Genomic DNA, 24,584 nt, shown 5'->3' on the forward strand with positions numbered 1-24,584 from the left:
TGGAGCTATCATTTTCGATAGCTACCTCTCTCTCTCTCTCCCCCCTCCCTTCCTTCCTCTACCCATCTCTCTATATATTTCCCACTTTCTTTCTCTCTCTCTCTCTCTCTCTCTCTCTCTCTCTCTCCCTCTCTCTCTTTCTCTTTGGTATTTCGAGTAAATGAGAGGATAACCGATAAACAGATCAGCGATAAACGATTGTGATATACGAAGCAATAAACAAATATGGTTAAACTGTGCGGAAATAAGAGGAAAAGGGCACCTCATTGAATCGATTGATGAGTGTCTGAACGGAAGAAATTACTGTAACACCGGGCCAAGAGGATTCTTCCTCTGTCTGGGTCGAGCTATTCGCTGTACTGGGGCTGCTGCAGCTGCGACTCGGCGATGGGGGTGGCCTCGCGGGTGATTTTTGCAACGCGATTGGATCCTGGGAGACGTGCTTAAGGTACTCGTTCGGTGGTACCTGATAAAATAGCTGATACTCAATTTCCGTCAACCTGAGCGCCACCTCCTCGGGGAAGTGCAGCAGCTTGTGCAGATCCTCCAGCTCCTCAGAGCTCCGAGGCAGCTGCGGCTGCGGCCGCTTCTCCAGCTCTGAAAATTTTAACATAGAAATAACATTATTATTATTATTATTATTATTATTATTATTATTATTATTATTATTATTATTATTATTATTATTATTGTTATTATTATCTTCTTTCTTTCCTTCTTCCTTTTTGTCTTTTTCTTTCTTTTTCTTTTCTTATGCCTTTAATTATACTTTTAATTTTCTTCTTTTTTACCCTCGAATAAAGAAAATCTCATGGTAAGAACTTCGAGGGAGAAAGAAGAAATTGCTGGTGATCCTTATTGTTGTTATCAACCATACACCAGAAACGGTACTATTATTTCAAGTCGACTCGTTTCATTTTCAAACTCGGACAAACTCTCGGCAAACTCGCGAACGTGAGAAATTTGAAAAGCAATACATATATATATATATATATATATATATATATATATATATACAATACAATACATACATACAATACACCGTATATATAATATATATATATATATATATCGATCATCGCCCCGAGATATTTTACATTCTCTCGTGTATCAATTTCAAAGCTATGAGAGAAATTGTCTTTGTTGCTTTATAAATTACACGATTGTAATTAATCTTTTAGAATATACCCGTATATCTTTTGCTTTTGCTAAACTTTCATAACGAAATATTCGTTTCTTTCTCTCTCTCTCTCTTTCTCTCTCCCTCTCTTTTTCTCTCTCTTCCTCTTTCTAACTAATAAATGAATGGAAAACAAAACGAAAGAAAATGAAAGAAAGAGAAAAAAAAAAAAGAGAAAGAAATTTCGCGAGAAATTTCGAAAGTAAAATACATGGATGCTCGCACAGTTGCATAGGTTAAGGCGTCACAAGCAACGATTTTAAAGCTGACCCAGTTTATACGAGAAATAATTCAGAACGTACGAGCGCCTCGACGAGGTGCGCGTGCACCGGCATAATGTGTATACACGATGGGGGGCCGGAGGGGGGGGGGAATAAAAAAAAAAGAAAAAGAAAACAAGAAAAAGAAAACAAAAAAAAGAAAAAGAAAAAAAAAAAACAAAATGAAAACAACGCAGTAAGCCGCGCCAAGAGTAATTCGAGATACTTTGCTGATACATATAGACCGGTATGGGATGGTTGATTCTCCTGCATGCTATCCTCGGTGAGCCGTAGTTGTTAACGTAATTAACGGCATCGAGGGCCACTATGACGTGATTCCTGGACTAACGAAATACATACCCGACTAATAACAGACTTGACCGCTTCGTCCGACCAATACGGTTTTCGACTACTACTACTACTACTACTACTACTGATTCATTGATTCATAAAATGATGCGTGTTTACGTCTTCTTTTTTTTCTTTTTTTATGTACTCTGAAATTTCACAAGATCGATCAGATGATCATCGACTTCTATTATTTTACAACGAATTATCAAATAATAATGATTTTTTGTTACAATTGATTATTTGATCTTTCATTCCTTTTCATTCATCGATCATTTTACAATTAACCGATTCCATTGCCGTCTCTTTTCAGTCTTCTTCTTCTTCTTTTTCTTTCTTTTTTTTTTTTTTTTCTTTTTTTTTAATCTTTTTTTCTCTATGATTTTAAACGGATCAATAAGGTTCATTGAATTCTCGATTTTAAAACAAATTATAGGATAATTACTTATGTACACGATTGTTCGCTCTTCGTTAGATTATTTTCACGTAACTATCGATTATGTATCTAATGAATCACAATTCTTATTAGAATTAATTTCAATTATGCCGATTTGATTTTAATGATTTCAATTGTATCGTCTCGTCGAACTCAACATTAAAAACGAATTATATAAATCAATTTTTTTCTTCAATGTTTTACTATAGAAAAAATTCTTACATAGAACAAAGGGAGAAATGCTTGTATATATATTGAAAAAGAAGAAGAAGAAGAAGAAGAAGAAGAAGAAGAAGAAGAAGAAGAAGAAGAAAGTTTTCGAGATGTCGCGATACGAGTACTTCTCTTTTACGTCGAGTTAGAAAAAAGAAAGGAAAGAATTTATTTGCCGTTGGGCACTATAATGCCTCGCGTATATCACCTGCGGCGTTCTCCTAGGATTTCGAATGAAAACTCGTGCGGAAAAAGGAGAAAAGTAGAAACGAGTGAAATAAGAAAACGCCCATTCGTTTCTTCAATTCTTTCTTCTTTTTTTTCTTTCCTTTTCTTTTTTTCCATTTTTTTATTTTTTCTGTTTTCTTTTTCTTTTTTTTCTTTCGCGCCTCGCGAACTTTCGAATACTAGTAGAAATTAATATGAAAGTTTCAACTTTTCTCGCGAACTTTGACGTAACGAAGGAGACCGAAAAAGAGATGGAAAAGGGAAAAGGATGGGTGATATGGTGGGTGGGTGGGTGGGTGGGGAGAGGGGTGATATGTTCATAGTAAAAATTTCGCAAACTCATAGTTCGTAACAGCTTTTCTTACGATGAAATCGAAGAGACGTAAGGAAATTTGTTGTTATCAGCCCATATCCAGGATTATGCCAACGCAACTTATTACCATGAAAAATGATCGGTTTTAAAACTTAAACAGCGTTGCTTATTTTCGATTAAACTTATCCTCTCCTCCACGTAGCTTTTAATAATCCCGAAAGAAATTTCTTCGACATCGGGAGAATCAATCTGAATTGAACTTTTCTTCTTAGTTTTATTTTAATACGAGATAAAGAAAAACGAAAAGAAAAAGGAAATTCATTGAAATGACGAGAATCTACATGAACATAGAATTAATAGTAAATAACTATCTATTACATAATAACATATCTAATTAAGTTATCAATGAGTTAGAGTGAGTAAAATTAAGTTACTTAACGGAGAGATAAATTGTAAAAAAAAAATTATATCATAATTGGCTGGATATAGAAGAGTTATCGGTTTCGCGAAAGAAATTTTACGAAAATGAAGGAAATCATGTTGACGCGTAAAATGATTTATTATGTTTTGGGAGTGAGAGAGTTGAGTGGTGGGGAGTTGGATACTACGAAGCAAGTAGCAAGAGGATATGGACATGAAATTTACGGGGTTTGGGAAGCCTACCAATGAAAGACGAAGACGAACAGTCGAATGCGTTGAGGTGCGGTGTGGTGAGGTGCGGTGTGGTGAGGTGCGATGAGATACGGTGCGGTGAGTTGCGAGGAAAGATTAATGGATTTCACCTTATTGGGTAATGTTGCGGCCACGTGAGGTGGAGGAAACGGTAGTAGTCAGAGCAGCGATCGTAGTCGCAGCAACGCCGTCGAAGCGACGCCGATTAAACGGCGTTTCACCTGATAAAGGTGAATCGCCTGGGCACCTTCGATTCGGCCAAACGAGGATTGGACTTTCTAAGGTAGTTTGTTTTCGATGACGCCATCAGGAATTCGAGAAGTAAAATTTCTTTTCGTTCCTTTAATCCTTCCTCCATGCGTTTCTCGAATCGTTATCGTTAGATCCACCCTTTTGGCGTTTCCTCATCCATTAATTTTCCTTCGTCCGTTTCTTTCTTCGTTCCTCTTTATCTTCGATGAATGTCTTTAATGTTTATTTCTTCCTCGCGAAACGACGACGACAACGACGACGACGACGACGACGACGACGACGAGGACGAGGACGGCGGCGCCGACGACGACGACGACGACGACGACGACGACAACGACAACGACGAGAAAGACGAGAACAGTGACGGTGACGTTGACTGTGCCAACCTAAGGAAACCAAATAAAAATAGAGGTGGTGTTAGAAAACGTTCGATTTATTACCAAGAACGTAAGAGTAAGACGATTTATGGCCTTTCGGCAAATTCATCTGACGCTCTTAGAAAGAAAAAAAAAATGGGCAAAGAGAGAGAGAGAGAGAGAGAGAGAGAGAGAGAGAGAGAGAGAGAGAGAGAGAGAGAGAGAGAGAGAGAGGGGAGAGAGAGAACTTTTCCCTTTCGATCGTGCGCTAAGGATTTTCTCCTTGAGATTTATCGGAAAACGAGCAGATCCCTCCATTTCGATGGAGAAGCATCGCTCTTCAAATTAACGGGCTTCATTCCTTAATTCAGGATTTTTTAAATCTTTAATTAAAATACGAATCCTATTTCAATTTCAACACTCTTTTCTTAGTTTGAAAATGGGCGATTGTAGATAGGTAAGTAAGTCCTCATTGTTTTTTTATATAAAAGAATTTCAAAATCGAAAAGAGATAGAGAGAGAGTGAGAGAGAGAGAGTGAGAAAGAGAGAGAGAGAGAGAGAGAGAGAGAGGGAGAGAGAGAGACAACGTTCTAGTTATCGTTCAAGTTACGGTGAAAAAAATTTCAAGTAGCATATTTCCCCGGTGTGCTGTCTTATCTCAGATATATAAAACTGGTCACTGGTTTCACATCTGCGGGGTCAAGGAAAAAAAAATTTTATGGACGAAAAAAGTAATGTTTCATGGTCCTCAAGCGTCTATGCACACAAGGGAAAGGTATTATATACACAAGTTCTCTCTCCTTCTCTCTCTTTCTCCCTTTTTCTCTCTCTCTCTCTCTCTCTTTATCTATCTCTTTCAGTCACCTTATTTCCCTCCGAAAGGATCGAGATTAGTTCGACCTACAGATATTTGCTGCTTACGTAAACGGTTCCTTGTTGAAACATTGAGATAAAAATATGGAATATATATAGAGAGGGAGAGGGGGGAGAGAGAGAGAGAGAGGGAGAAAGAAAGAGAGAGTACGTGATAGTAATTTTGGCTGACTGATCAAACGATTATTCTTCCATAATATATAAATACTCTGACAAATATGGCTATCGCAGGGCTATTTATCGTACGTTAAAATATTTAAAAAAAAAAAAAAAAAAAAAAAAAAAAAAAAAAAAAAAAAAAAAAAAAAAAAAAAAAAAAAAAAAAAAAAAAAAAAAAAAAAATAAAAAAGAAAAAAGCTGGGATTAAATACTATTTTTTTAAACATTTCTTTCTGTTTCTTTCCTTTTTTTTTTTTTTATCATCATACACTCCCACGATATATTCAAATATTAATTTTCCCTATAATATATCACATTACGTATTCGCTCAAAATCATGTCTAATTTGTGTTAATCATTGAATCAGAAACATCAACAATAAGTATGTCACGTGTTAATGCTAACAGAGGTATAGATATGCATTGTGATTTCAGGTATTGAGTAGGTATTCAGAATTTCTATGTAGTGTTTGTACATACACACATATGTATGTATGTATCACGGAACCAATTGTACGATACGATACGATACATTACGTGGTATAACGGATACGTCGATCAATATCGATGTACGTTTCTAATTAATTAAGCGTATATATATATATGTATGTCGTGCTTGAATTTAATAAAATTGTACCTCAATATCGGCAGACCCTCGTAACCAACTCGAATACTTTTAATGTTCAACCAACCGTCCAAGAGGATGCATCCCTCTGTATTTCAATGCAAAAACTCTTTGCTTGCTGTTAAACTATACATAAAACTTTTTTACATCTCGCTACAGTTCAATTTGTTGTTATAATTAAAAAGAATATATATATATATATATACATATATATATATGTATCTGTATACGTATATGTCTATATATATAGTTAGAAAAAATGTCGTAAATTAATCTTTATGAAAATAATATGGAATGTATATATGTATGTATATAATAATTTTTCATGAAAAGAAATATATATATATATACATGTAGTAACTTGGTTGGTAATAATCGACCCGTATAAATTTTCTTCAGTATATACAAAATCCGAATGGTTAATAACAGATATTACCTATCCGCTATGATTTAACGGACTATACCTAGATATATTATTTTCTCTCTTTTTTTATTTTTTTTTTCACACGACGTCATTAAGGTCGCATTCACAGTTTGTAACACAAAAAGAAAGAGAAGGATAACGTAGGAAATAGGTATGTAGGATTTAATAAATGGAAAGGATCTAAAGAAATTAAAGCAATTTATGAGACGGGTTTGCCAAAGAAATTAAAAAAAAAAATAATAAAGAAAGAAAGAAAGAAAGAAAGAAAAAAGATCTAGAGAAAGAAGAAAAAATCTAACTTATTATTTCCTTTTTACTTACGTTATTTCGATAAAAATGATCGATAGATCGATATGATATTTTAATAAAATTTCATTAAGTTCTTATTATCTGTATATCTATTATTAAATTACTGAATTGATAATTCAACTTTATATAAATTGATTATTATAGAGATCTTAATTATTATAGAGTAGATCAAACTGTTACAAATTTATTAAATCTGGATATTTATGATTTTCTATTTGAGAAAAAAAACAAAGAAAAAGAAAGAAAGAAAGAAAAAATAAACCAATTAGCATCGAATACTCGCAGATACTTAATATAATCGATGTTTTATTTGATCGAGAATTATGAAAAATAAATAATATGTCATTGTGATATTATCGAAACGAACGATAAACTAAAATATATTTTATTATTACATTATCATATCAATATATATATATATATATATATATATATATATATATATATATATATATATATATGTATGTATATATATACATCGTATCCGATCTCTATAAAAAATTTATTATTTAATTAATTCAATATTTGAACCATCGATAACTTATCATTTAAACTTTTCTACGTGATGTACAAATATTATCATGTTAACGAACTCTTCGACCATGTTGACGTATTGATTTCTGTAAGATATTCGTTTATATAAAACAAAAAAAAAACAAAAAAAAGATAAATATATAAACAGAAAGAAAAAACGGGGGCGGAAAAAAAAATAAATCAGAATGACATTACATATAAACGATCGAATTATCAAAATGTTACATATAATTATCGTTGGATTAGTTTCAACTACAGGAAAAGTTTCAGAATATGCCTTAGGGTGTACCTTAGGGAAGGTTATAGAAAAAGGCTCGGTTCTTGCTAAGAGGAAAATTTTAATTTTAAATTTACCATACCGCCAATCGATAGATACTATAAAGTTATAATAGTTTACGTCTCATTTTGTTTTTCAATTAAAATCAATCAACAATGCTTCCTGCTTTCTATTTTATATATCTATTTTATATATTGTACGCGTGATAATTGCAAATTTCAATGATAAAAAATCAGTTTTCTTTTTTTCTTTTATTCGTTTATCATTAGTTCGGTTATATGATGATAAAAACAATGAATTATTGAAGTTATTCCTTGACGATCGTATAGATCGATCATAATCGATATAATTATTTAGTTTCTTAAATAATTACATTGATTATGATTAACGACGATCTATTTATTATCACAGTTTTATATATATATATAAATATATCGTATATCAGTCATAATGATTGAAAACTCTGTTATCAGAAGAAAAAAGAAAAAACAAAAAAAAAAGAAAGATTTCAAATATTTATCAAATAAAAATTCAATTTTGAGTAATTTAATACCAAGTAATTTATTTCTTTGTCATAAAAGTGTCATTGAAATATTATACTATATAGATGTCTAAGAGTTTTGGCGTAAGCATAAGTATTTCGCTTTAGGATGATTCCCGCCCACCAGTTGCAAATATGGCACAGCTGCAATCAACAGGAATGTCATGAGTTACTACGTTCAGTTCCATTTTGTTTGCCAACTTTAATGATCTTCTTCGATTCGCAATTTATGATAAAAAATTGTGAAGTACCAAAAAAAAAAAAAAAAAAAAAAAAAGAAAAGAAAATTAAGAAAGAAAGAAAAAAGAAACAATCGGAATCTCGTCGGATTACTTCTGTCAGCTTTTCATTATTCAATAAAAATAATTAATTATAAATTTAACATTAATCGATATATCATATTACATATAATTTTTGCTCGAATAGATACATAGCTTTAATTAGAATTAATTTGACTAATTTCCAACATAATTAGATGATACATCCACGTATAATAAATTTTAATGAAATCAATTACCGTATAATATTTCATAATGTTGCACTGATTATAAATTACGGATTACAGGATAACAGGATATAAATCGTATACGTTCCATTCGAAAAATTTTCATGTACAAAAACAATTTACGACTTTCTGATTCATACGAAAAAAAAACAAAACAAAACAAAAAAAAAAATGAAAGAAAAAAGACCAAAGAAAAAGACACGTATTTTTTATTAGTCGAAAAATAAAACATAAACGAAGAACGATAAAGTCACGTTTTACGAACATTTAATTGCACAATCATGAATATTTTTTTTTTCTTCAAACCATAATAACTTATCTCAACCAGATTTACGTTACAATTAAAATATTTTTTTTTCACGTTTTAATAATAAACTTTTGTAATAAGAAAACATAGAATCGACTATGAACAAAGGCAAATATTTTACGAATAGAGATAAAACTCATAAACAATATCATTTTCTTATTGGTTTTTTTTATTTTTTTATTTTTTTATTTTTTTTTTAAATGTAATATTTGCGCGTCAACAAAAGATAAAGATTATTTTAGGCGAACTTAAAAATATTGATAAATTTGTCGTTAAAAAATTTATAACTTCCGCTATATACTAAATAAATAGACTGTAGTTCAGTCATTCTGTTAAAAATTGAAGAAAGATGAAGTACAATATTGTGTTTCTGTTCGCTATCATTGCCTCATTGGCATGTTTGCAATTAGCTTTCGCTGCTCCTGCAGCTTCTCCTATAGCTAGTCCTGGGCCATCTCCTGATGCAGCACCTAATGCCGATCCTTTGGCTGATCCCTTTCTCGTAAGTTTAATGTTTCACGTATTATTAATATTAAATTTAAAAATCTCTATCTTCTAATTTCCATACGAGTATGCATTAATATTAATGGAAAATATAAGCCAATTTAATTCGTGCAAAATTTTGTATAGTAATTATGAGATAGACTTTTTTATACGACGAACAAAAACAGAAAAAAAGAAAAAAAAAAGAGAGAAAAAAGAAGACACATCAATGAAAATTTCTATAAGTAACTTCGTCATGATAGACGGAATAGTTATTGAAAAAATATATACTAATATAATCTAATATATTTTAATATACGTAACTATATATTCCTGTTTATTTATTTTCTTATTCATTCTTTTAATATTTACAGCCACTTATACTACGTAAAATTGTGACTGCTCTGGGTAAAAAGTAAAAGAGGACGATGCGCAATAATAAATCAAGGAAAAACGATGTCAATAAATAAATAGAAATAAAACAATTATATTTTCGTTCTTATTCTTTTCCTTATTCTTCCTTTAAAATCCTTTATCAATCATTTATTTATCGTTTGAATGGATAAACGATTATATTAATTGAAAGGGGAAATTATTATTTGTGGCCATTGTAGAAAATTCGCATATATAAATACATATATTTATGTTTGTTTATATATATATATATATATATATATATATATATATATATATATATTTTTATTTTTCACCGGAAGACATTTCGTGTTTGTAATCCTTCATGATTGGTCATCTCCTGAGCGGTATCTTGGATAAAAAGTAAAAAGACAATAAGCAAAACAATGTGAAAATAGATAAATCAAAACAAAACAATTATTTTTGTTTTTAATCAACATGGTTCCTGTCAGAATTCGTAATAATTTTATTATCGTTTTAATTAAATCTTCGGTTTTTTTTCTTTGTTTTCTTTTTTTTTTGACGAGTTTGTCTCTGAACGTATGTATATTAAACTTAATGAATTAATTGTTTCATATAATAAAAAGAAAATCGTATCGCATTTTTTTTATAAATTTTTATATTACACTTACATTGATTTTCAAAAAGGTTCGGCGCGTTCAAAGAAAAAGAAAGAAGAAAAAAAAAATGTCAATCCTTTTCGAGTTCATCGATAAAACTATAAAAAAAAAAAAAAAACTATTAATTCTAGCTGGAGAGGAATTTTTTCATTATCGGTTCTCCCACTTTCCGACTTCTATCGTAAGAAATTATATTTACCACTCGCGTGAAATGAAAAAAGTTGCTTAGGCTGGGGTTTGAGGAGTGGGTGGAAGGGTGGGTGGGAGGAGTTGGATGGTTGGCAGGTGGGGATGAGAGAAGCGCGCTTTTCTTCTCCTTCTTTTTTTTTTTTCGTAGATAGTCGTCGGTTGCATTTTTATGAGAGACACCTTGTATATCAGATGAAAGATCCTATTTATATGCCGACATCGGTGCACCCTGTGTTGCATAGGGAAGTTTGGCAAGTTTGAAATTATTTACGTTTTCTACTTTGGTCTTGGCTAGGTAGGTAAATAAGTAGGTAGATAGGTAGATAGGTAGATAGGTAGGTAGGTAGGTAGGTAGGTAGGTAGGTAGGTAGGTAGGTAGATAGATAGGACAGTGAGACATCTAGTGCACGTTAACCGCAAATTCCAACATTGTTTGAGAAACTAGTTTAATCGATTTAGGATGTTTCTAATATTTTATACATTACCCATTCTTTACCATTATATAACTAATATCTTTTCTCTTAAGAGGGAGAGAGAGAGAGAGAGAGAGAGAGAGAGAGAGAGAGAGAGAGAGAGAGAGAAAGGGAAAGTGAGAAAAAGAGGGAGAGAGAAACCGTGAAGTCATTTTCAAATATTCACGTTAGATATATATATCTAACTACAAAGTAAAATGTTGAGACGAACGAATAACCGTTTCTAAAGTTAGCTTAAAGTGTTATGAAACTTGGTAAAGAGTAAATGAATCATAATATTCGTCTCTTTCTCTCTCTCTCTCTTTCTCTCTGAAAATACTCGTAATTATGTCATACCGTGATAACTAAGGATTATAAGATAATAAAATTTTTTGATGGTATTATGACCAAAATTCCATGTGTAATGGGACATAAGTTTTGAACGATTTCTTTTAGTTATTTTCTTTCTTTTCTATTTTTCTCTTCTTTTTTTTTGCTCTGCCACATCGTAGCGTTTTGTGACGGTAATATAATATAATATATATATCTATATATATATATATATATATATATATATAAATATATATATACATATATATATATATATATATATTAGAGCTGAGTTCTTCTTTCATCTCTTTTCTTCAGCATTTTTATATCTCCTCCTACATACTCTTACATACATATTTTTACGTACACCTACATGTATTATTACATACTCCTACGTTCTCGGTCATATACACATTTCTAGCGATGACGGTGAAGGTTTTCATAAAATCGCGGTTAAATCTCATCAGTTCGCTGCCTCTCTCTCTTTCTCTCTCTTTCTCTCTCACTCTTTCTCTCGCTCTCTCTTTCACTCTTTTTCTCGCTTCAGTATAGTCCTTTTCTTGGTGATGTCACCGACAACGTTAACTGAGACAGGAGAGAAAGAAAAGCTTTCACAAGCAAGAGAGAGAGAGAGAGAGAGAGAGAGAGAGAGAGAGAGAAAGCTCGATGGAAAGAAAGTTCGTAGCAAGTTCGCCTAACAAAAAGTTTTAACGTTACTTTCCTCAACCTTCGATTCACTCACCGTGATAAACTGTATTTATTAACCCTGAAAAAGAAAAGAATGAAAGGAAGAGAGACAGAGAAGGAGAGAGAGAGAGAGAGAGAGAGAGAGAGAGAGAGAGAGAGAGAGAGAGAGAGAGAGAGAGAGAGAGAGAGAGAGAGAGTAAGAGAAGTAAGGAAGACACATGGGTTCGATAAAACAAATCAAATTTATAGAAAAGTACTTACTTACACGATAAAAATTTTTCGTCTATTTCCAAATACATTAGCTTCAATGAAAGATAGTTAATAGCTTATTGTCAGACATTATGTTACAGTGACGTATTTACTTATATACTTAGTCACACGGCAACACAAGTTTCGCATTTATTTATTTATTTATTTATTTATTTATTTATACATTGAATTATATAACGAATTTTTCATATAATATCTGATGAAATATAGGACAATTTTTATTTCTATTTCATATATTAGCGAATTCACAGCCACGAGATTTTTCAGGGGTCAGCGCGTATCATCCCGGTCGATCGTTTGCGCTAAGCGGTTTAAAAAAAAAAAAAAATAAAATAAAAAAGAAAAAAAAAGAAAAAAGAAAAGAGAGAGAGAGAGAGAGAGAGAGAGAGAGAGAGAGAGAAAGAGAAAGAGAGAAAAAACAAAGAGAAAACATAGATATATTTGCGCTTAATTGATTTAATTTATTTTAACGAGGGCTTCAAAAAAATATTTGTAACGCTTGTCCCTCGGGCCCATTCTAATCTTGAATTCCCAAATAAATTATGCATGCAAACAAACTGTTGCTTCCTTTAATGGCAACAAGTAAAATGGGTTTAAAGAAGCAAAAAAAAAATCAAACGAAAAAGAAAGATAATAAAAAACCACAAAAAAATAAAAAAAAATAAAAAAATAAAAAATAAAAAACGTAAAGATAGTCAAAAAAATAATAAAAGGAAAAAAAAGAGAAAAAAAAGGACTGAGGTCAGTGTAGTTTAGTGACAAAAAAAAATTAGAGAAATGCCGATTACAATGTATGTGTGCGTGTATATATGTGTATGTTGTGTATGTGTGTGCGTATATGTGTGTGTCCGCGCGAACACGGGTGTGTTAGATAGGTCAGTGTTAGTTAAGTTCGGTTTGGTTTCCGCAAAATCGTTCAATCGACAGTGATTTGATGTTGGAACTCATCTTCGATCACTTTCGTTCGCTCATCTACGCTTCACTTCGATCGCAAGGATCAAAGGGGTCGAAGAGGAGGGAGCGAGGACGATGATGAAAGAGGGCCAGCAACGGCCAAAGGAGGAGTCGGAGATGTAATATGTGGGGCGGTCGATAGGACAACGACTATGTATATATATATATTATATATATATACATACAATCTACCACCATGAAATATCATCGTTTTCTTTACGTTCTTGCGATTGCTACTAAAAAAATGTAATCTAACTTTAATGTCAATACACTTTTTTCTTATTTCCTTTTTTACCTTCTTTTATATATATATATATATATATATATATATATATATATCGATTGAATACTTTTCCTTCGTTTAACATTGATCAATTCGAATACCGTATAAATGATTATCGTTTTTCATGCAAAAAAAAAAGGAAAAAAAGGGGAGAAAAAGGAAAGCAAATAAATAAATCAAAGATTCAAATGATAAAAGACCCAAGGGACATTCTTCTTTTCCATTTCTCATTTTTCGAGGGGGTTATTCGTTTCTTATGTAAAACAAAAAAAAAAAAACAAAAAAAAAAAGACACAGAAAGAAATAAATAAATAAAGGAAGAAAGAAAGAAAGGAGAAAAAAGAAATGAAAGTTGCAAACAAATTGTTTTTATATATCCAATTGATATAAAATATAAAAGATGTAAGAAATAGTTGTCTAACATTTTTCAAATTCTCACGTTGGTGAGAATTTAACAAGAGGGAGCAGCCAATGTACCCGGACAAACAGGGGCATTAAACGTTAACGATGGAGCCGCGACGAGGTAATTCGATCGAGCGTAATTCTATTATCGATCTCAACGGTGAACTTTAATGGTCGAAGCATCCTCGACACAATTTTAAGGAGTTCGTATACGCTCCTTCCTTCTACCTTATGATATACATATAGATATACATATACTACTACCAAGACCATCGCTATCACCATCATCAACCATCGAGTTACAATTTATACTATATTTCCTTCTATGCGCTTTTGAATGCCCTTAAGTAAATATATGGTACGTATATAATTGTACATCATAGATATTTACATTACTTTACACGAAAATTACGTGAGTTTAGAATTCGAAGTTCAAAGTTTACTGTATCCTCTATTTTCATTTCATATTGCAAACGTATAGGGAATGATGATTGCAGATATGATTTCTCGAACGATTATTACTCGATGGTTGTTACTCCATCGAGAACCCTATCACATATCGAACCTCGATTAATTCGTTCATTTGATAACTAGTTAAATGTCTGTAAATGTGTCCGTTAGAAAACTACCGAAAATATCCTTCGAATTATGAACTACGAATGCGATGGCGAATAATCGTTTCGTCAAATAATCCGACAAAAGTGAGATCGGTAATCACGTACGATAATCACGTTTAATCAAAACTAACGTTTATATTAGGTCACTTTATGGATTAGTTCTATTTCAGATCGAACGAAATCTTTCTAATAATCGTTTCGTATCATCTATCTGACTGATCATTCTTAATTATATTCATATATATATATATATATATATATATATATATATATATATATATATATATATATATATATTACTAAATTCGAAGGATTAAGCTGCAAATTAAAAAATTTATCGAAATCCTCGTTCTTCCATACTCTCAATGTGAAATTTCACGAACAGCAAATTCTAATCGAACAAACCATAATCGTTCGCGAATACGATCGTATGACGTAAATAAAAAAGCAAAAAAAAAGGAAAAGTAAACAGCAAAAACAAAACAGAAACTCCATTCTCTCTCTCTCTCTCTCTCTTTTATATCCCGAACGAAGGGAAAAACCGCGCGAGACATTGGTGTTGGTCACGCGAGATAAACAAAGATTAGCTATCTACGCTTTAGTGTTTGGAATGTCGTGTGACTTTGACGTTTTCACGTGCACATTAACGCTACGGTTAATTTAGTAATGGCTTAAATAAGAGCTTTCAAATAGGTACCACAAGTAAGTAAAGGAAGAGAGGGTTTGGAGAAGGTTTATATACTCAAAAGCCCAAAGCGAACAACCCAAAACTACGCACAGTACACCTAATAACTTAGCAGAACTGTAATTTGCTACTTAGAAAAAATTCCCTTCACCTCCTTTACACACCTTTCTTCCTACCTTCCATCGTCAGAAATAACTAACAAATAAAAGATTCTCTTGAGAATGATTACAACTATGACAATGACAACAACGAAAACAACGACGACGAGTGAGAGACGTAGGTACAACGTCTCTATATTGTGAGCTTTCTGTCGCATTAATTGTAAGTCGCGAGACGTCGCTTTGACGTCTTAATTAAACATCCTTCCATTCCCTCTCCCTTCTATTCTCTCCCACGTACACCCTATCCCAACCCACTATCCCTCGATTCTTCCAACCCCCTAACCCCTACTCCCACCCTACTATACCCCATCCCCTGCATCCCTCATCTCCTCTTACGCCCACCTTCACCTCCAGTCCCACAACCATCTTGCTGCCACTGTTCCTTCAAGTAGCGTTGCGTGACGGTTAATTAAACGACCAATGCCGGTCTGGTGGCTTTTCCAGGCCGGAGCAACGTAACCAAGACGTAGTAGATACGATCTCAAATCGGAGAAAGAAAAAGAAAAGAAAGCTTATATAAGCTATTCTCTCTCTCTCTCTCTCTCTTTTATTTTTTTTCTTCATATCTTTCTTTCTTACGTTTTCCTTTTTTTTTCTCTCTCTCCTTTTTTTTGTTCTTTCGTTCTTCGAGGCAAAAAAAATTTATGTCGATGGCAAGGAAGAAAAAAAATGAATCTTCGAATTTGTTGAGAAAACAATATTTAAATAAAGGAGAAAGAATATTTCAACGGTTTTGTTCGTTCAATGTTTCTGCCGTTACGACAAATAATAGATTCGGAGAGCGCAACCCTTTGTTCCATTTTCCACGGGTGCCACACCCTGGAAGCAGGAAGTCTTCGAGATCGATGTCACGGTCGTGCGCGATTCTATGTGTGTGCACCTTCGTTCCCTCTTCCCATCCCCCCCTCATCCACCCTCATCCACCAACCTGTCTACCTCATCCACCCAGCCACCCACCCACCCATTTCAACCTACCCAACTCTCTCTCTCTCTCTCTCTCTCTCTTTCTCTATAATCTTTGCCAAAGCTCTTTTCTAACTTTCTAAGTTTCAAATTCTGTGTAACCGTTAAAGTGACACTTTGCCGAGAAAAAGAACTATTTGCGTTCATCTTTATAACATCATCCTTGCCTGCCTGGTAAACCCCTTTAACTATCAACACATATTTTTTCGAAACGAACATTGTGTCCTTTCATTTTTCATCCTAATTTTCGTGCCTAATCAAAAATCCGAATTAATAATCGATCGATCGATCGATCGATCGCTGGCGCATTTAAATCTACATTTTATTACGAATAATAATGAGATTAAAGAAAAAAACGAGGGTGTGGAGGAGAGCTATTATTTTTCTCGAAATACTCTTAAATTCTTTTCAGTTAAAATCTAATTTTTCAAATGCTATATTGAACTTTTCATGAAATTGATCGAACAATCTCTATCGGAACGAAAATAAAAGAAAAACAAAGGAACAAAAGAATTATTTGCGGAGCGTAAATGATCAAAATGAGATCCCTATTATCTCTCTCTCTCTCTCTCTCTCTCTCTCTCTCTCTCTCTCTCTCTCTCTCTCTCTCTCTCTCTCTCTCTCTTTCTAATTATCTCTCTTTTTATAAAACTCATTTCTTTTGCAATTCCACAACACGTTCTTCCATTATACGATAGGTATATACGATACGTATGATAATTATCAGTGTACAATAACGTTAACTAATATTTTTTTTTGCATTGAGACAATAGTGAAAATTGATTCGTTTATAGATAAAAAAACAAATAGCCACGTGGGTACCACGTTCAAAGCATACCAATAATTAACCTATTATTTGGAATGAAAAGGACACCATCGTTGTTATTGAATATATTCTCAATTAAACATATCAAACGAATTTGATCGATCGATCGAATTATTAATGTCTCGTACGAACTATTTCATTCAAATCGAGTGAATTTTCATTATTTTCATTCCTTTTTTCTTCTCTCTCTTTCTCTCTTTATCTTTCTCTTGCTTTACACGAACAATCAATGTCAGCTGTTCGCACTGTCGGTTTAATCAGTATAATGGCAAACTATTCGTCAACAGTTTAATTTCCAGGAAGGTTTTCTCTCTCTCTCTCTTTCTCTCTATAGATTATACGTGATATACGTCACGTGTTGTTAATTCTCGTAGCAACTATCTGTCCACCGACCAAATGGCTTTTGTGCGTGTCAATTGGACCATCCTTCTGTACCCGCGTGTTCATAGTTAGAAAACTCGATCTGATGTTCATTGTTATTCTCTTTCTCTCTATCTGTTTATCTCTCTCTCTCTCTCTCTCTCTCTCTCTCTCTCTCTCTCTCTATCTGTCTATCTGTCTCTCTCTTTCTTTCTTTTTTCTCTCTCACTCTCTTTCACATAGGCTTAAATCATAAGAGATATAGAAAGATAGATAGATAGATAGGAAATGAGTGAGAGAGAAAGAGAGAGAGAGAGAGAGAGAGAGAAAAGACTTAACATCCTCAATAAATATAAAATATTTTTTCATACAATTTGCTGATATCATAAAACATTTCCATGATATATTCATTGTCAATTGGAACTATCCTTCTCTATCCGTGTGTTTACAGTTAGACAATCCGATTTAATGGCCATTGTTCTTTTACATAAGCCTGCATCATAAGAGAGAGAGAGGGAGAGAGAGAGAGAGAGAGAGAGAGAGACAGAGAGAAGATTTAGTATCCACAACAAAATAAAATATTATTTCATACAATTTGCTAATATTACTATAAAACATTTCCCTAATGTATCCTCCTCGTAAACTGTTCCACATAAAAATGTCTTATGGAAATTCTTTCGAGATCATTTATGCATGATATGAACAATAAAAATGTGTTACGAAATAAAATATTAGTCGAAGGTAAAAAAAGATAAACGAAGGGAAGAGAGAATGAGGAAAACAAAAAAAGAAAAAGAAAAAGGATAAGAATAAGAAAAATAAAAAAAAAAAGAAAAAAAAGAGAAAGAAAGAAGGAAAGAAACAAAGAATAAGTTTCAAGCGTCGACGTAACAGTCGTAAAAATCATTTTCTCTGTGATATCTTTATACGTTATCTAAGACCGTACTTCAAAATGAAAAGAAAATAATACATCGGTCAACGTTGAAACGAGGCGAATGAGCGAGACGAATTTCTTGAAATATCTACTACCTTAGGATCCTTAACGTTTATACTGTCTTTTCTCGTTCGAAAAAATAGCATAAGGTGGAAGAGAAGAAAGAGAAGAAGGAGAATGAGAGGAAGATTGAGGAGTAAGAGATGGAGATGGAGGTGAAAAGCTCCTCAAGTCCAAAATTGATTTTTACAAATCTCTTTTCCTTTATCTTTTCCTCATATTCTCTCTCTCTCTCTCTCTCTCTCTCTCTCTCTCTCTCTCTCTCTCTCTCTCTCTCTCTCTCTCTCTCTCTCTCTCTTCCGATCTTCTTCTTTACTATCGTAGGTTTTTATTTCTACAGAAAAAAAATTCAACATCATCAATTAATCGTTCGCTTACGTCAATTCACGATCTCTTTCGTTACTATTTTGTCTAATCAAGTATAAATATCATTGTAACGTTTCGTGTGTGTGTGTGTGTGCACAGAGTCACAACGAAAGATATCCATCGGTATTATTGCGAAACCTAGTAACCTTTCTTTTTTTGAACAACTCCGTGACAGGTCAATTTTGTTTTCGAAGAAAGACAAATCCTTATAAAAAAAAATTCATTTACTTTGGTGGTGACAATTCCCCATCTCCTCGCCTCTCCATTCCCTCCCTCCCCCACCCAAAAAAACAATCTTGAACGGCAATAACGAGACTCATTAGAAAAGATCTTTTTAATTGTCTCTGCGATAGTCCTATTTTTATTATTTATTTATTTTCTTTTTTATTTTGATTGGTAAAAAAAAATGGACGATCTACCTTTTCTTGATGTTTTTCTTTATATGAAAAAATCACTAAATCTCGTAACAATCCCAGAGGGAATTTTTTCGTTAGGACACTGTCTATATATATATATATATATATATATATATATATATATAATATGATATATATATATATATATATATATATATATAATATGATATATATATATATATATATCATATCATATCAAAAAGAAAGATGAGAAAAGGACACGTGTCCTTTCGTTTAAAATATCTTCTTTATATTCTTTCCTTTTTCTCCTTTCATTTTTCGAAGAAAGCTATTCGTAATCTTTTGAGCTTAGATATCGATTCCGCGACGAGGGACACGTTTCAATTGTCAACCGGATAAATTACATCGAAAATGGGACTTTTTCCACCTTCTCTCTCTCTCTCTTTCCCTCTCTCTTTCTCCTCCTCTCTCTTTCTTTCTATCATATACATTTTCAAAATGATATCGTAACATCGTTCTTTTTAGCTTCACGAAACGAAGGGAATGGACCGCGGAGGGTAAACTTTACCCTCCTTCTGCTAAATCTCATACTTGGAAATAATAAGAAAAACTGCCTCGAGTTATGAACCACAATTTTATATTTAAGATCATTTTATGTATGTATATAGTAGACCACGGTCACATACAAACACCCGCACAAAGTTTTATAGACTGTTTTCTCTTTTTCGAGACCTTTTTCTAAACAGATTAGGAAAACAAAAAAAAAACAAAAAAAAAAAGGAAATTCCTGGTTTTGTAGTTTTATCGATAAAAAAGAGAAGAAAATAGAAAATAAAAAAAGAAAAAAAAGAAAGGGGAAAAAAGAGTAAGTAAATAAATGAAAAAGGATAAAAGAAGAAATCGTGCTAAAAAATGTGGTATAAAGAATGATAATATTAATAATAATAATAATAATAATAATAATAACAATAATGCTTGTAATATTGTTTGGTAACTTTGTCTCAGAGAGATACGTATCTAAGAACTTTTCGTCCGTCCATTACGATAATCGATCAAATTATTACGACAGAAAAGGGAAAACGTGGGAATAATTTATCTTAATTTAACTGTAAAATAAGTACACGCACGTACGCACGTACGCACGTACCTATATATATGCATACACGCACACGTGTATACAGACTGACTAATACATAGGACTCACAGAGAACTTTGCGTGTAAACACGTAGATTAGATTAACGAAGAAGAGACCCCCTCCCACCAATCCCTTGAGGCATACATATGTACGTACGTACGTACGTACGTATATATATATATATATATATATATATATATATATATATATATATATATATATATATACATAATATATATGTATATATATATATCGAGAGAAGCTCGATATTCGATTCAACCATTCATTATTAGATACATTTAAAGTGAACAAAATTATTTCCTTTTCACTTTTCTATCATTAACGATTTATCTTTAATGTGTATTCTCCTTTATATCATTTATTAAATAATAATAATAATAATACTAAAGAAATAAATAAATAAATACAAAAAACAGATCGTTTACCTGTGATTTATCTATCGAAAAAAAATTTGCGTGTCTTCCCCTCTCCCAACAATTATGCCACGTTTTTTCCATTTCTTTTTTTTTTTTTTTCAAACAACGCTTAACCTTAAATCTTGAAATATATGATTGGCAATGTATATTCACAATGTGCACTCAGTACTGTTGATAATTATTCAATGACAGCAAGCGCTCTCTGTCGGTCGAAAAGAAAAGATCTTTTTAAGGCCCCAACCAATGTTTGAATAATAATAATAATCATTTAAGAAATCTAATTTTATACGTATAGTCTAAAAAAGTTTTTAAAAATATTTTGTATAGATAAATGATACCAATGGATCGTAATTAATCAATCAAATTGTATTATAATATTTAGTTGAACGTATTGAATATACATTTTTCATCTAATTTTAAGTATCGTAATATTTTATTAATTTTTTCTCTAATAATTATATATACACACACATACACACACACATATATATATATATATATATATATATATATATATATATTATAATGAGTAAAAATACATCAATCCGTAAGAGTTTCCTGTCGAGTTTTGATGTAAGAGAAGATGGCTCGTTGAAAGTAGAAAAATACTTGATCTAAATTTCAATTTATATTCATAATCTTATCGGTCAATAAGTTAGTCTTTTTTCTTTCGAAGTAGAAAAACACAATAATGATCAGAGAGAAAAAGAGAAAAGGAGAAAGAAACAGAAAGAGAGAGAGAGAGAGAGAGAGAGAGAGAGAAAGAGAGAAGGTCAATTTCGAGCACATCGTGATGCGTTTGAAATTTCTTTTTAAAATACTTTCTCTCTCTATCATTTCGTATACGTATATACGTTTCTATATGTGTGTGTGTGTGTGTGTATGTTGAGTAAAGTAGAATAAGTAACTCGAGGCGTATCTTTTACAACAGAACGTATACGATTCAACGATCAGCAAATAGACTATAAATGTCGAAGCGTATGCGTGGAGAGAAAGAAAGAGCGAGATAGAGAAAGAAAATGGGAGTGAGAGAGAGAGAGAGAGAGAGTGAGATTCGTTGCGACATCTGGTAATATAAAAAGGTAAGCTTTATTTTAAATGAGAATGAATCGTTAATTAAGGAGAACGTTTCAACATCATTATTACTATAATAATAATAATAATAATAATAAAAATAATAATAATAATAATTAATATTATTATTAATAATAATAATTATTATTATTATTATTGTTATTATTATTCAATGACTTTTCAAGGAAAATGGCATAGACCAACATATTCCATCTGTCCAATTTCATTGTGAGATTGTTTTTGAGTGGCTAATGAAAATCCTCACGTGTGATATTTGCAATAAAATAATAACGAAGAAAACAAAAGAAGAGAAGAAAAAAAGGTATGATATATATAGATATATATATATATATATGTTCATAGATAGTTAGGTTGATAGATAGATAGATAGATGGATAGATAGATGGATAGATGGATAGATATTCAATTTCAATGGAAAGATATGTACATACATATACATATATGTTCGATCGAAAAACAACATCCATTTCCACTCACCGTTTGAACGATAATCCCGGATTCATCAACATCGTTTTCTCGTTTTCTACATAGCCTTCTTCTACTTGTTTGAGTCTGTGAAAAAAGAGAGATGGAAATAAAATTATAATGATTTTAGATCGAAATTTTTGACGGTCCAATCGACGATAGAAGAAAAGTTTGAGAAAATCACAATGGTTGCGATGCTGGAACAGGAGGAGGAGGAGGAGGAGGAGGGAAAGAAAATGAAAGAAATAAGAAAATAGAGAATTTCCACGTTCGAAAGGTATGAAATTATATCACGATTATAATATCCACATAAGTAGTACATATGTTATAATGAAAAAAAAAAAAAAGAAAATTAAAAAAGAAAGAATAAATTAATAAGATCGAAAATTTCGAAATGTTATTAAAAATCAATCATTTCATCTACGAGACTCTTTTAGATTAATTTTTCTTTTCATTTTTGGAAAAGCTTGTTTACGATCTAAAAAAAAGTTAACCTAAAAGAACTCTTGAGAAATGAAGATGCATAATTGATTTTTCAAATTACCAAAGAAACTTTTGGCTTTTTGCAAAGATACACACACACACACACACACACACACACACACACACACACACACATACACACACATATTCTTAAAAAATTAAGTTCTATCGATAGATCAATGAAAAAAAGCCCCGAGCGAAATCCAAAGGAAAGCAAAGAGATTTTTTGGTTTTTGTTTCTCTTCCTTTTTTTTTTTTTTTTTTGTCGACCATACTCAATATGCATTATATAGTAGTTAGTAACAACTAACACAATGAGAAATTTTAGATTTAGGAAAGTTTAACATTAACGACGAACTTTAGTTGGTTGTCCACGATTATCCTGGACAAGTTTACTTGTACTTTGCTCGTACTTTAAATGTTAAATCTACGCACGCATGCTTCCGACCACGTATTTTCAAAGTCAAACTATAAGACGATGAGTACACGTTAAGAGAATATTCGGCTCTTAGAGAGAAATCCCGAAGTTCATAGATAAAGTGGAATATTACAAAACTATGTACAATATTACTATTAATGCGGGGTTTATTAGGATATTGTTTCTCAAAAAAAAAAAAAGAAGAAAAAAAAAGAACAATGAAATGAATCTTATCGAAAACGATGATCATTGGAAATGTATCTATAGGATGGAATTCCAAGAAGTTTCTAGATGAGTCAATAATTTCCTAGATGATAATCTTTCAAATCAATTTAAATTATTATTCTGAAAAATTTTTCGAGATAATCATTTAGTTTTTCTTTCAGATCGTACAAATGCAAGATAAATTAAAATTCTTAAATAGTCGCGCAAAATAGAAATGGTGGTTTTTAAATTCGCACTAGGGATATTTGGTATATCGATTCTATAAAACAAATTGTTCGTTTCGAGATTGTGCGATCATTGAATTTGATGATGAAAGATTTATAAGAATGTTTAAAAAATATATATAATCTATATATATACATAGATAAAAATAAAGGACACTAAGTGCCAAAATATTTTTCAAAAATTCGTATCGAACAAGAGAAAAGTGTATTTACTTTCGGATAAGAAGAGTTTATTCATGTGCTTTTCTTTTGACCTATTTTTTTGTTTACTCCTGTTTTTTTTTTTTTTTTACTCATTTATATCGTCTTAAATATTAGAAGGGGAAAAAAAATTAAAAGCTTTTAAAAAAATTTCAACGAGGATATTTCCCTTCGCACAATTGCGATGAGTATTGGCCAAGAGGGATCTCAATATGATTTTAATTCCTTTTTTTAGGGAGGATCGAATTTCGGATGAACTTTAATTTTCTTATTTTCATCGTCAATCTTAAATTAAACAGCTTGTTTCATTTATTTACGATTTCTTTTCTTTTGCATTTAAAACTATTTGTAGATTTATGTCTTTCTATATATATCTATCCGTTTATTTATCTATTTATTTATCGATTTCGAAAGATTCCAATTAGCATAGGAAAGGAAGGAAGTTTCTTTTTGAATTCGAGCACCACCGATCGTTTTCACTCGAGCATTACTCGAAAGACTTTCGAAGAAGAATAATGAGACCTAAAAAGAGAAGGAGCGAGACCGAGATAGTGAGAATAAATTTTTGGTCGTAAGGATCTCAAAAGAATGGAAAGAAAAGTAGCGTTGGTGGCGTAATAGCGTGTCTATGAAAAAAGAAGACTCTCTACATTGGT

The 24,584-nt window shown here is 31.9% G+C and overlaps 1 protein-coding gene across 5 annotated transcripts in view; it reads right to left on the reverse strand.

Moving 5' to 3' along the window:
- The window catches only part of LOC124423705 (1-phosphatidylinositol 4,5-bisphosphate phosphodiesterase epsilon-1-like), a 79,796-nt gene that overhangs the window by 22,781 nt on the left and 32,431 nt on the right, over positions 1 to 24,584 (reverse strand). For 3 of the 5 annotated variants that reach the window (XM_046961759.1, XM_046961754.1, XM_046961755.1), the window contains 3 exons: positions 22,390 to 22,464; positions 3,761 to 4,288; positions 263 to 597 (listed from right to left, as the gene is read on the reverse strand). The gene's annotated coding sequence lies outside the window, so the exon portion shown is untranslated. The remainder of the gene's footprint in view (positions 1 to 262; positions 598 to 3,760; positions 4,289 to 22,389; positions 22,465 to 24,584) is intronic. The other 2 variants (XM_046961756.1, XM_046961758.1) reach the window with 2 other exon arrangements.

Source organism: Vespa crabro, chromosome 4, assembly GCF_910589235.1.
Source record: "Vespa crabro chromosome 4, iyVesCrab1.2, whole genome shotgun sequence".
Classification (NCBI taxonomy): Eukaryota; Metazoa; Arthropoda; class Insecta; order Hymenoptera; family Vespidae; genus Vespa; species Vespa crabro.